The 12,643-nt window shown below is 53.8% G+C and overlaps 1 protein-coding gene across 2 annotated transcripts in view; it reads right to left on the bottom strand.

The window, feature by feature from the left end:
- Window positions 1–5,845: 5,845 nt before the first annotated feature.
- Klhl25 (kelch like family member 25) overlaps window positions 5,846–12,643 on the bottom strand; it is a 32,757-nt gene continuing 25,959 nt past the window's right edge. For both annotated transcript variants that reach the window (XM_076848819.2, XM_076848820.2), the window contains exon 3: window positions 5,846–7,577. The gene's annotated coding sequence lies outside the window, so the exon portion shown is untranslated. The remainder of the gene's footprint in view (window positions 7,578–12,643) is intronic.

Below are 12,643 nucleotides of genomic sequence, written 5' to 3'. Positions count from 1 at the left end.
CCCCGACCCCTGCCCCAGGAGAAAAGTCTTGGAATCAGGAAGCCAAAGAATGGGTTTTTGTTTGTTTTAACTCTGAACTTCCCAAGCAGGAACTGAGGTCCTTTGAACTCAGTGCTTAAGGCAACCATTCCCCCAGGGTGGCTCATAATACAGAAAATTTGGGTCACAGAAGAAAGAGGAAACATTCATGACAACAGGAGGGAAGAAAGAAAGGAAAGGAAAAGAAACACAGAGCCTTGAAAATAATGGGGGAAGAGAATGGAACCATGGGAGGTGAGAAGGGAGAGGACAGGAGCATTAGGAGGGGAAGGCTCCAACCAAGCATGCAAGGAAACAACAGAGAAACCCGTGGTAGTCAGAGTTAATATGTGTTCATAGCTACAGATTTTTAAATATCAGGACCAAGCTTAATAGCATATGCATACAAAACACCTGGTACAAAGAACTGCTCATAGCTCCAGCTCTCAGGGCTGGCGTTTGTCCTCAGTGCCATGGCCCGGAGGACACTCTGTCATCTGTTCCTTCCCTGGTCCCAGTCCTGGTAGAGACCCCCAAGGGGCATTCAGAGATGTCTGAGCATGTGAGGGCTGTCACCTCTGGGGAGGACTGGCCCTCTGGGCCCAGGGAAGAGGACTGCCAACAGTCAGGGCCTGGAGTTGGTGCACCACAGATCAAATCATTGATCATGGAGCCCATGATATTAGAACAACGCTCCTCTTCATTAGCTGTGGAAAGGACAGGGATGTTGCCCACCTCCACCCAATTCAACCCAATCAATCAGTTTTTGAGCATCTAAAACAAACAAACAAAAAACACTGCTCTTTTGTAGCTGCAGACTCTCAGAACTTTAGCTCCAGTCATCCATCCAGCCCAGCCCAAGGCCAGAACAAGGTGCCTCCAGTTCGGAGAACAGACCCTGAAACCAAGCTTCAGCTGCTGCCCTATTTGGCTCAGTTTTTCTCTGAAGGCAACTCCTGGCCTCAACAGGCCCGTGTTTCAGTCAAAACATAGTGGACGAGGGGAGGCCCTAAGCTAGAGGGGCAGAGGCACCTGGGACACATGTGCTGCCCCCTGGCTCCAGGACCAAGGTCTACATCTCAGGACATCCTGATTTTTCAGCCAGAGCCTTAGACTGAGATGATTCAGGAGAGGGACACAGCTCACAAGGTCCTCCTTACTCCCTGAACTATTCCAAACCCAATGAAGGAAAGAAATATGCATTTTCTTATTTGAGCCCATCAACAACCCCTCTCGGCAGGGCACCAGCCTTCTTTAACAGAAACAACCCAGAAAGAGAATCTTACCCAAAGTCAGGCAGCTAGAGATGGATGACGCCAGATCTGAATATAGATCTGCTTGGCTCCCAGGTCAGCTCACCTGCTCAAGACCCTGCCCTTTGACCTCACAGCCTGTCTTTTCCATCTGACCACAGTGCACTCGAACCTCAAAACTCATGCTGAGGGCTGGGGTTGTGGCTCAGTGGTAGAGCATTCACCTGGCTCACGTGTGCCACTGGGTTCGATCCTCTGCACCACATAAAAATAAAATAAAGGTATTGTGCCCACCTACAGCTACAAAAATACATATTAAAAAAAAAAACCATGCTGACGTAGAACATAGTTCAAAGCATTGACACAAGGAGGAAAAAAGCAACTGGTACAAAGTTCATGGTCATGTAACAAGCCTCCAACATACAAACCAACAGAGGGGAATCGACCCTGTGGTTATGTACAGGGGACGAGCTGCATGGGTTGTGACATAGTGAAAGGTCAATGTGCTTGGCCAAATAACCACGCAGCAAAAAGAGCTGTTGAACACTTCCTGAGTCCCATGCACTGTTTGCAGGACCTTATGAGTCCTAAGACCCACATGTGCCCTTAACTCACTCAATTCTCACAAAAGTCACTGAAATGGCCATGCCTAATGTCCCAGATTTGGTAACAGAGACACAAGGAACTGAAGTGCCTTGTTGAAGGACACAGATAATTTGGGATGCTCTGCCACGGCATGTGTGATTGCTACATGGTCACGTCTACAGGGATGGTGTGGAGTGCACAAAAGAGAGCCCAGCAGAGACGTCTGTATTGGTGAGCAGAGTTCCAAAGTGTGTGCACACTGACCTCAGATAGAAGTGCACCTAGAAGGGGTAAGGAGAGCGGGCTGTGAGACCAGCTCCCCTCCTCTGCCACCTTACTTCATATATGTGTGTGTGTGTGTGTGTGTGTGTGTGTGTGTGTGTGTGTTATATTTTTTACATTTTTTTATTTTTTAACAAAGTTGGCCAGTAAGTTCTAGCTTGGGCAAGCACCTAGTGGCCAAGTGAGTGAATAAAGAATAAGATAAGGGCGGGGGGTCGGGGGAGGGTGGCGCATGCCTGTAACTCCAGGGACTGGGGGGGGGGGGGGGCTGAAACAGGAGGATTACAAGTTGGAGGCCCCAAGTAACTTAGTGAGACCCTGTCTCAAAAGAGCTGAAGTTACAGCTCAGTGGTAAAGCACCCATGAGTTCAACCCCCAGTGCTAAAACAAAAAATAAACAAAAAACCAAGATATATATGAATGGCTGACCCTAGCATAGCTATTGAGCCTCAGTTTCCAAATTAAGGAAGTGGGCCCTGCCTCTATGGATCCCCCATCATCCATGGGTACAGGACATTCAGAGCTCCTATCAGACTCAGCAAGCACTTCCATTGGCCCAGGGCTGGTCTGAAGTGAAATCCAGGAGCAGCTCTGTGCAGCCAGGAAAGGCCTCCAGGCGGACTCCACTGGGCCTGAGGGAGCTCCTATGTGTCTAACATGGGAGACTCAGCTTGCTGAGTGGTTCTCCAGAGCTGACTTCAGGACACTCACAGTAAAGCCAGATTGGTGCTGCTGGAGTGTGCACGAGGGCAGGAGAAGGGGAGCAGGTGCACTATGGGAGAGGAGACTCCAACTATTCTAGGCCTGTGAGTCAAGTCCTTGGCTCCCTTGGAAGCTGCATGCACTTGATTCTCCCTGGATCTGGACCCCAGAAAGGAACATGTTGCTGTACCTGGCTTGAGTCCTGGATAGGGCACTGTAACAGCCTGCAGCCACTGGCTTTCCCTCCACTGAGCTATGACCCATGGTACCCACAGGGATAAGACTGAGTCTTCTGAGCACGCTGCATCCTCCTGATATCCAAGGACAGAGCTTAAGAGGATGCTATTGTTTATTGGTGCAGGAGATTGAACCCAGAGCCTCCTACGTGCTACGTACATGCTCTACCACTGAGCTGCACCCCACAAAAAACACAGTTGAGGCACTTGTTGAAACCAATCTACTAGGGCTTCCATAACTTAGCTCCACAAACTGAGTAGGTTCAACACCAGAAACATTCTCACCCACCTGGAGGCTAGAAGTTGGAGTTCAAGGCATGGATGGGCCCAAATTCTCTTGTAGGCACCTGGGAAGAATTCATTCACGCCTCTGGGCTGCTGGTACCATAACCTGAATTTTCACATAACTCACATCCTGGAAAACTCACCCGGAACCACTCCAGGCTCCCTGGGCAGAGCCTGAATTTCTGAATGTGCTGTGAGTGGGATGAGGTGGTCAAGTGGGGCTGAGGCCACCCTCCTCTGAGGGCAGGACTGGGGACCATCTGGATGGATGGAGCATGAAATTCCCTTACCACACAAAATACCCACCCAGGGATGACCCAGATGCACAGAGGTTTCTTTCCAAACTGAGATTAAAGACGATTGCTTCTTTAAAGGTTCTTTCTTTGCCTATTAGGATTCACAACTGTGGGTGTTGAGCAAGGGCTGGTTGGTGACACTGGGTTGAGGAGTCTGGGCTCCCATCTCAGCTTCCTGGTTTGAGGAAAGTCCCTTTGAATACAGGGAAACCTGGTTGAACATAGCATGGAAGCAGCTGGCCACCCTCTACTTGCCCTGTTCATGGGGTGTCCCCAGCAGGTCTGCAGGATGCTGAAGCCCTGAAATGGCCAGTTCTACTGCCACAACTCAGGAAAGCTCCATCTGCCATCTAGGGACTCAGGTCTCCAGGGAAACCTGCCCCAAACCGATGGATGGGGAGGGCTCCTTCCTTCCCAAAGCCCCATCCAGATTCAGTCTGGTCCCCGAGAGGCCACGTTCTAGGCCTGCCGGTCAATGACTGGGAGCAATCTCCCACTCCGCCCTTGAGCAGAGCATGGATTGGTCTACTACTGCAGCCATTTCCCCAGTTTCAGGGCTCTGCAGGTGCTGGCCATGTGTTTAGTGCTTTCCAGAACCTGACTTCAGTTCCTTCTATTAACCCCGCATCAGCAAGTCTAACCAGAGAAGCAAATGGTATAACCAAGGGTGAGGTCATCAGACCTGAGACCAGGCAAGCCGAGCCCCAGTGGCCATATTCTATGGGTGACAACGTGGCATTTACTAGTACTGAGATCTTGGGCAAGTTCCTGTGGCCTCTGAGAAAAAAGAGGTCTAGAGGGTCACTGTGAGGGTTAAAGGACGTAATTATACAAAGTACTGGCCAGGAGACAATACTCATGAGCAGAGCCAGACTCTCAGAAGACGGATGGCTCTCAATGTTTGGTCTCAGTAGCTCCCTGAGAAGAGGAGGCAGGTCAGCATGCGCAGGTTCCTTCCAAGTTTAGACCAGCTTGTAGATGAGGGGTCTGTTACCTGTCCATCTTCCCTCTTCTAGTGACAAGAGTCCTGGGGTTGAAGCTGGGCACTTCCCAGCCTCCCCAGAGGCCACAGAAGTTACATTGCAACTTGTGAGTCATGCCCCTAGGGGCTTGTCTGCCCCTGCCTCCTCTCCCCTTTCTACCAACTGGAATGACAATGGGATGGCAGGAGCTGGGGGACCATGTGGTAACAGGAAATAGGGCACTGCCTGGACGATGGTGGGACAATGAGAGAAGCCTGGGTCTGCTGATGCTCACACTGTTACTACACAGCAGGCCACCTCTCCTGTCTGGGCTGCATTTACAGCAGTCTAACCGGAGGCCAAGCCCTGGCTTCTGATGCCAAGGAACTGGCCGCATCCACTGTGGCATCCCCACCAACGGTGTAGGAGTAGCGGTGTGTGGGGTGGGCGAGGATGTCCCTCCTGGGGCCTTGCCTCAGGGGCTGTGGCAAACAGGATCACTCTGCTCTTGGCTCATCTACTCATAACACACTCTTGTGATACACGCAGGGAAGCGCACCATTCAATGTCACAAGAAAACTGACATCACACCCTCCCTCCTTCAGCATCTGGATCACTTCTTCACACCCTGAAGGCCCCATGTGGATTCTGTGGGTCTACGTTTCAAGGGCCACCACTGAAGCTGAGCACCATGCTGCAGTCAGTGGGCATCCTCCCCGCCACAGGCCACTTGGCTTCGTTGCTTAGGGCTGTGCTGAGGGGTGCTGACGCCCACACAGCTGCTTCACTTGCAGGAGGGGCATTCCTGCATTTAGTGTGAAAAGTGCAGAGAAGAGGTGACAGGAGCGCTGTGGCATAACTACTGAGGGCCACCGTGCAGTCAAACATGCTGAGGTCTGGAAGCTGCCTGAAGTCACACCCACTTCATGGCGCTTGTTGCTTTCACATCTATGTGCCAATCAGGAGCCCATACTGCACAAAAAATGCCTGTTGAAAGGGATGGAGTTACACTTCCAACTGAGGAGGGGGAGCAGCATCAGGATGCTCCAAGATCAACGCAAAGGGTTCTGGGGCCACAACACTCAAGGAGGAGGAGGAATCCTCTCCTCCTGTGGGTTCTCCACAAGGCCCCAAATCAGACACCAACAGGCACACCCTAGGCCCTGGTGGCAGGCAGGAACTCAAGGCTGCTAAAACTGGTCCCAGCACCCAAGGAAGACCAAGAATTTCTGAAATCTCTTTTATTAAGTTAGAAAACTGATAAAAGCAACACATTTGGGGGGAAAGCACCATGGCCTTTGTGCTGTAAGAAGTGTGCTTTATCTCGGCTCAGCAGCCCACGGGGCCAAGGGCCACTCCCTGCAGGCCTGCAGATCTTCCACCAGCTCCAGGGCCCAAGAGCCCCAAGTTCTCCAGCAGTGTAGCCGCCTGGGGCGCAGCCTGAGAGCACAGGCTGGCCTCTGGGAAGGGTGGGGTGTGGGGTCTAAGGAACCACCGGAAGCAACTGCCACTTCCAGCTCTCTCCTGGTGGGTGACTGATTATTGGAGCACATCTACAGGCAAACCCAGCCCAAAGACACCCACAGGGGCAGCACCAGTGTAGAGGTATAGGGATATTTGGGGTCATTAAGTAACTGGTCTGTACCCCCGTCTCTATCAGCAGCTTAGCCCACTTGAATCCCACTCCTGAGCCAGACAGGCAGCACATGCAAATGGCAGGTGGCCTGGGAAGCCACAGGTCAGGGAGCCCTGCCCAGCCCCCTACCATGGTACCACGTCCCTGTTTCCCTCAGATGGTGGATAGGATGAGTGAAGGATGAGACTGAAGTCTGACACAGGTGTCAGAAGCTAACCTCCATGCAGTCTGAATTCTGGGAGTACACTGATGAGGGGCTCCCCAAGAACTAGGAGGTGAAAGCAATAAACAAGTGTCTGGCAATTCTCTCGGGACCATTCTATTACTTTCTGAGCTCACAGAGCAAATGGGTCAGGATGCAGTGTCACCAGTTACAAGGACAAACCGCCAGAGAGGACAGTGGGCACTGGCTGGAGGCCTGTCACCAACCTCCTACTGAGGGCCATGGAGTATCTGTAACGGGTGCCCTGTGGTAATTCTGTTATCCCCAGCTCACAGCTGCTCCTAGTCTTAGAGGGCAGGGCCACCACCTGAGGACAGGTGTGGTCTCCCGAAAGAGCCCTTGGTGCTGTTGATGGGTGCGGTCCCATCAGGAGAGGAAGTCACTACTGCCTCTTAGGGTGGGCTGAGGGGACAGTTCCTAGGGCCTCGAGTCTTGCTGAGTTGACCCAGCCTCCTAGGCACAGCATCCTGGGGCCAGGTCCCCAGTGGGCTAAGGTTTGAGGGCCTCATGGGGCACTGCCCACAGGAATCTCCCCTTTGGCCTTGGGGGTCTGAGTGCATGTGCTAATGAAGACTTGCGGACGTCAACGAGGTCACTAGGTGGGGTTTCTGCCTTTATGAAAGCCATGCTGTTTTCTCCTCAGCAGCCTTCTGCTCACTCTGGTGGACACACCTCCCCGAGGCCTGGGACAGCAGCTGTGGTTGACATTACAGCCTCCCACAGAGCAGCCCTAGAATCAAAGGCTGTGCCATCAGTGCTAAGTGACCCAAAGCTCTCCTGTGCTGCCACCCCACCCCTTCTCTGACCTTGACCTCCCAGCCCAAGTCCAGGACTTGCTGACAGATGACCTTGAGCCTTTGCAGGTGTGTCCTCCCCAAAGGCCCAGGGGAGTTTTGCTGGCACCCCTATCCTCTGGCTGCTCTTCTTCCATGCAAACCACTCGAAGCTGAAGAGGCTTCCAGGGCCACAGGACGCTTGTCTAAAGCTCAGAACAGTCGGCTTCTGGCCACTCGGAGAGCTCTGCACTGCAGCAGACGGGGTCAAGGCCACTCTGTGAAAGTGAGGACCGCAGCCGTGGGGCAGGACAGACATGCAGAGTCTGTGGAGGAGAGAATGGGAGAGAATGAAAGAACGAATCGGTGGCCATGTTCTTCTGTCCTAAACTGGAACAAAATCAAAAGGCTGCATAACAGTGCTGGAACTCGGGCGCTGACAGCAGAAGCCCAGGATAAGAACAGGGCTCTACCGTCACCAGCTGCACGGAGGTTTCCTCACCTGCAATGTGGGACACCACCTATCTGCCCGTCATTCATCCCAAACCACATTCCCTACACACTCTCCCACTGTTGGGCACCCTGGAGACCTTGGGGCACAGGAAGGCAAACAGACACAGCCACTGTCTCCATCCATGGCCTTGTGGGGGAAACCACAGACTTGCACAAATAATTATACAAAGAGAAGTGCTATAAATAACAAATTTAAAAATGAGAGTAGAGCCAGGGCCTTCATTTTATTTTGGTGGGGGACGTGGGAAGTGAGTCATATTTAACCTGAGACCAGAAGGATGGGCAGGAGTAAGCTAGAGGGGAACAGCAGCCCAGACAGAAGGAACAGCATGTGCAAAGACCCTGAGGTGAGAATTTGGCACATTTGAAAATATAAATAAAAGTAGGCTAGTGAGGCAGAAACACAAGGGCAGATGGAGGGTCTGCAAGAAGGGGGGAGGGCAGGCATGTGGTTGGCCATGCTGTTAAGAGGAATAAGTGACAGACAGGCTGTGGACAGTAGCCAGCACGCTCATGTGTGCTGTAGACAAACATTTACTGCACAGCCTCTTGACTCCAGGCTGTGGGGACACAGTGGGGACCAGGTGAGACTGTCCCTATGGTCAGGAAGCTCACACTCCTGTGCTGTGTTCTCTATCGATATGCACCCGCTCTGAGCGGCAGTGCTTCTCCTGCAAGTGAGGAGATGCCTTGCAGAGAAGCTGAGAATCTAAGGGCTGTGAGAGGCTTGGGGGAGCAGCCCTGAAGCAGGGAGAAGAGCTGACTTGCTGCTCTGGTTCTCAGAGCTCAGCAAATCCTTGCCCTGAGGGGAGATGTGGCTGGAGCTGGAGCCCAGGGAGACCTCCCCTGGCCAGGTTGCAGCTCCTGAGTGCATTTAGACACACCCTGCAGGACAGAGCACTGGGCAGGTAGAGGACATGGAAGAGAGAGCGAAGCCCTCAGGGCAGCAAGGGAGAAGCCCCCACAGACAGATCTGCTGGGCAGGGTTTCTCAAAGGAGGGTCCCCTGTATTAAGGGGAGGGGTTAGAACCTTCCTTGAGGGTCTTCTGATGCACCTGTGTCCACCCACAATTTCAGTGCCCAACAAGCTCTGACTCTGCTCAGCCCTGGAAGTGCTGTGGGCTCCGAGGCAGCTATAAACCAAGGAGTCACAGCTGAGCCCCAAATGCCAGGCTGCCCCAGGGGCTCCTGGGGCACAGGCAGGCTGTGCTCCCTAACAGGCCTGCCCATGCAGCCTTCACTCCAAAAGGCAGAGGCAGCACAGTCTCTGCAAAATATCCTGGGTGCTCCAGTCTCAGGGGTCTTTGGGCATTTGTTGCACTTAACCCGTACATCTGTGCCGCCTAGCAGCTGCTAAGACTGCGAACACAGGAGCTTTTATTTAGTTGTACGTTTCTATGTATTTAAGTAACATAGTTTAAAAGAAAAACAAACAAACAAACAAAAAACTGAAGCCAGCACTGGGGATTCCTGCCTGTAGGAATCCCCATCTCCAGGTGCCAGCAAGTTTCTAGAGGCCTGTGCTGGGCTGGCACGGTAGCTGCTGTGTTCTCAGTGGACTAGTGAAGGCCCCACAAACTCCTCCGAGCTTCTCCCAGATCACGAGGCACCCTCATGATGCTCTAGATGGCAGCACCAGGGCTCCAGGGCCTGCTGCCAAGGTCCCCTGAGAGGGCCCCACCTCAGCATATCACACGCTGGCATGTGGGTCCCCTCAGGGCAAGGCCCCACTGCCACCAGCGCCGGGGTGAGGGCTATGCACCCCTGGCTGCTGAGAGGGAGAGATGGTGCCCTAAAGACCGGGCACCCGGGGAGCCACAAGCCAGGCTCCTGTGCTCCCTCTCCCATCACCCGGCTGCTCTCAGGCTCATCCCAAGGTCATCCCTGAGGGGGCCTCCTAATTCTTGGCAGCCTCTTCTCTGAGGCCTGGTTTCCTCGTTGTAAAATGAAACAAACCTCCACCGTGGAAGATGGTCTGGTCGTCCCCCACTGCCTGGGCAGCAGGCGCGGGTCTGCCTGTGGACGTGCACTGCCCCATGGAGACCCGGATGTCCTAAGCTTCTCACAGGCACAAGTGAGCCCAGGCTCCTGGAGGGACAGGCTCCCCTAATGACTGAGCTGAGACTGGAGCCCCCGAGCCCCGTGAGGAGGAGATGAGCTCTCATGGCCTGAATGCCAGCACTGATGTCCTGAAGCCTGGGGGGGGGGACATGGGGAGCTGGAGAAGAGGTAAAGGAAAGGACGTTGTGGCAAGTCCACCCTCAGCAGGCAACCCAAGGAAATGGGGGCACACCTAGCTCCAGGGTCCCACTGCCAACCATCCCTAGGGATGTGGATGTTACTGTGACACTAGAGAGAATGTGCTGGCCCCAGGGGTCAAGGTCCTGATGATGCTCAATTTTCAACACAGCAATGCCCAGTCCCACTGTGCTGCTGAAGGGCCACTCCATGCCTTGCAGGACCTGAGGATGCCTGGTGACTCAGAGATGCCTGCAGGGGTGGGGCATGCCTAGGGCCCAGGTCCAGCTTCAACCCTCCCAGGATGGTTACCCGATGCCAGCTATCGGCTCTCACAGTCATGTTGCCAACCCTGTGGTAGCAACAGATATGACAAGTTGTTCTGGGAGGACTAGGGAAGGACAAAGATACTCAGCACAGACGCAGCCCCTAGCAAGAGCTCCACATGGAGCAAGGAGGCCACCAGAGGTGCTGAGAAGCTGCCACCTGCAGGGGACCTTGGCTAGTGGCTCCTGGAGCTGCATCTGCACAAGGCACGATGGATGGAGTTCTACAGGCACAGGGAGAGCTACATTTCTGGGAAGGACCTTCATCTGGACCCCCACCCGCTGCTACTTGCCAGGAAAGGTTGGAAGAACAGGAGAGGGACATGTAATTGGGGGGAGAGGGCTGAGGCCACTTCTAGATGAGGTCCTGGTCAGTGGCTAAGTTGGGGGCTCTCCTCCAGCTCAGTCCACTTCTCAGGGAGCCAAGGGCAGGTGTGGATGGCCACCCAGAACATGGGAAGGGCCAGGCAAGTGCCCTGAGTGTCAGCTCTCTGCCCTGCTTGTTTGGCTGTGAGTGCGGCTCTCCCGAGGAGAAGCTGCCTTTAAGTAGAACCTGGAGCTGTCCAGGCAGGAGAAGGGGCATAGGAGCAGCCACCTGCAGAGCCTGGAACAACCCAGCATTGACCAGAGGGGACAGGAGTCAGAGGAGGAGGGGTCTAGATAGAGGGGGGCTGCAAGGAAGACTCCACTTGGCTGCTAGGGCCCACGAAAAGGACACAGAGCCACAGCTGGGGCCCAGAGCGACCTGGAGCTCCCACTGCAGGAGCTCAGGACGCCTGCAGCCTGAATGCCTTGGGGACAGGCTCTGGAAAGCAGGGTTTGGGAATGGCTTCCTAGGCCCATCTAGGATGGGCTGGCTCTTGTGCAATTAGCCCACTTCCTCATCCCTAAAGTGCGGCTGATAACAGCACCAGGGAAGACTGACTAAAGGGACAAGCCTCTGTAGCGCTCTGGTGGGCATGCAAAGGTACCCGGGTTATAGCAATTGCAACTGTGAGGATGGGCTAGGGACATCGAGGCCCTTGTAGTGCAGTGTCCCAAAGCTGTCATTGTGATATCATCATCCTCCCCCTTAGAAAAGCAGCATCTGATGCTGGCCCCTCACTTGATCTCTAGCCAAGTACTACGAGCAACACAATATCCATTCCCACTGTCCAGACAGGAAAGCAGAGCCCCGGGCATGGAATAATCTGCCCAGCATCAAGCAACCAGTAAGAGTCAGAGCCAATGTGTGCTTCCCTTCTGGGGTCCCCAAAGCACAGAAATTCCTGAAAACCACATGGTTTGCCAGGTCCAGCTGAGCTGCCCCCTACCCCAGCAGGCAGGGACAGGCGGCAGGGACATGATCCAGGGGTGGGCAGCCTCCCTGCTCCTACCCTTCCCACTTGAGTCATGTCACCGATCCGTGCGCTCAGGATTCCAGTGATGGACAGAGACACACACACCCTCCCCCCCAGTCTAAGCGGGGCCTCCACCTTGCAGGTGACCTAACACCCCAGGTCTCTAAGCCACCTAGAGTCAGAAAAGGTCATCAATCAGAGATGTCAATATCCTCCTTGAAGCTTACTCCCCATGGGACCAAGAAATTTGGCAGGGTAAGATTTTTCTCCCAAAGAAGAAAGCAGATTAAAACAAAACAAAACAAATCCAAAAGGCCATAAAGAGAACCAAGGGCAGATCTTACTCAGGCTGAGCTTGGCACCCTGTGCTTACTGACCTGATGCCTGCCAGGTCTTTTAAGTGATTCAAAGGCTTGGCTGGATCATTTAAGGGCTGAGACATCAGCTTTTGTTTAGGAGCAATCCCAGCTAAGAAGGACTGCTGTCACTGTGTAGAGCTTTCAAGCATTTGTTTCTGCCTATCCATTGAGGAAATTAATATTTTGGCTCTGGCTACCTCCTGGCACAGTTCCTATGACCTAGGCTGAAGGGGTCTGGGCCTGAGGCTGCACAGGGGGTCTTTCAGCCCTGTAAGAGCAGGAGGCGGGTGGGGCCAGATCAGAGCTAGATCGCTGGTGCAGCTGGGGGAACAAAAACATCTTGGCCCCATGCAGGAAGGCTCTTCCAGGCCTCCTCTCCTGCTGCCAGACTCACCTCCAGCTTCCCAGGCCCCTGGGGGTCACCCTCCATTCTCCATCCTCCGTGTGCACAGGAGGAGGGCTCTAAGATGGGACACAGGACAAGAACTAGTGACATGCCAGCCTTTCCCAGGGCCTTACTATGGAGAGCATGTCTAGCATCTAGAACCCTTCTCTGGTGCCTAAGAACCCACCACCCTTGCTGGTCCCTCCTGGAGCATCCTGCCAGGCTGGCTTG

The sequence above is a fragment of the Callospermophilus lateralis genome, chromosome 3, assembly GCF_048772815.1.
Source record: "Callospermophilus lateralis isolate mCalLat2 chromosome 3, mCalLat2.hap1, whole genome shotgun sequence".
NCBI lineage: Eukaryota > Metazoa > Chordata > Mammalia > Rodentia > Sciuridae > Callospermophilus > Callospermophilus lateralis.
The sequence above is the reverse complement of the archived record's forward strand: the minus strand, read 5'-3'. Positions and strand labels throughout refer to the sequence as shown.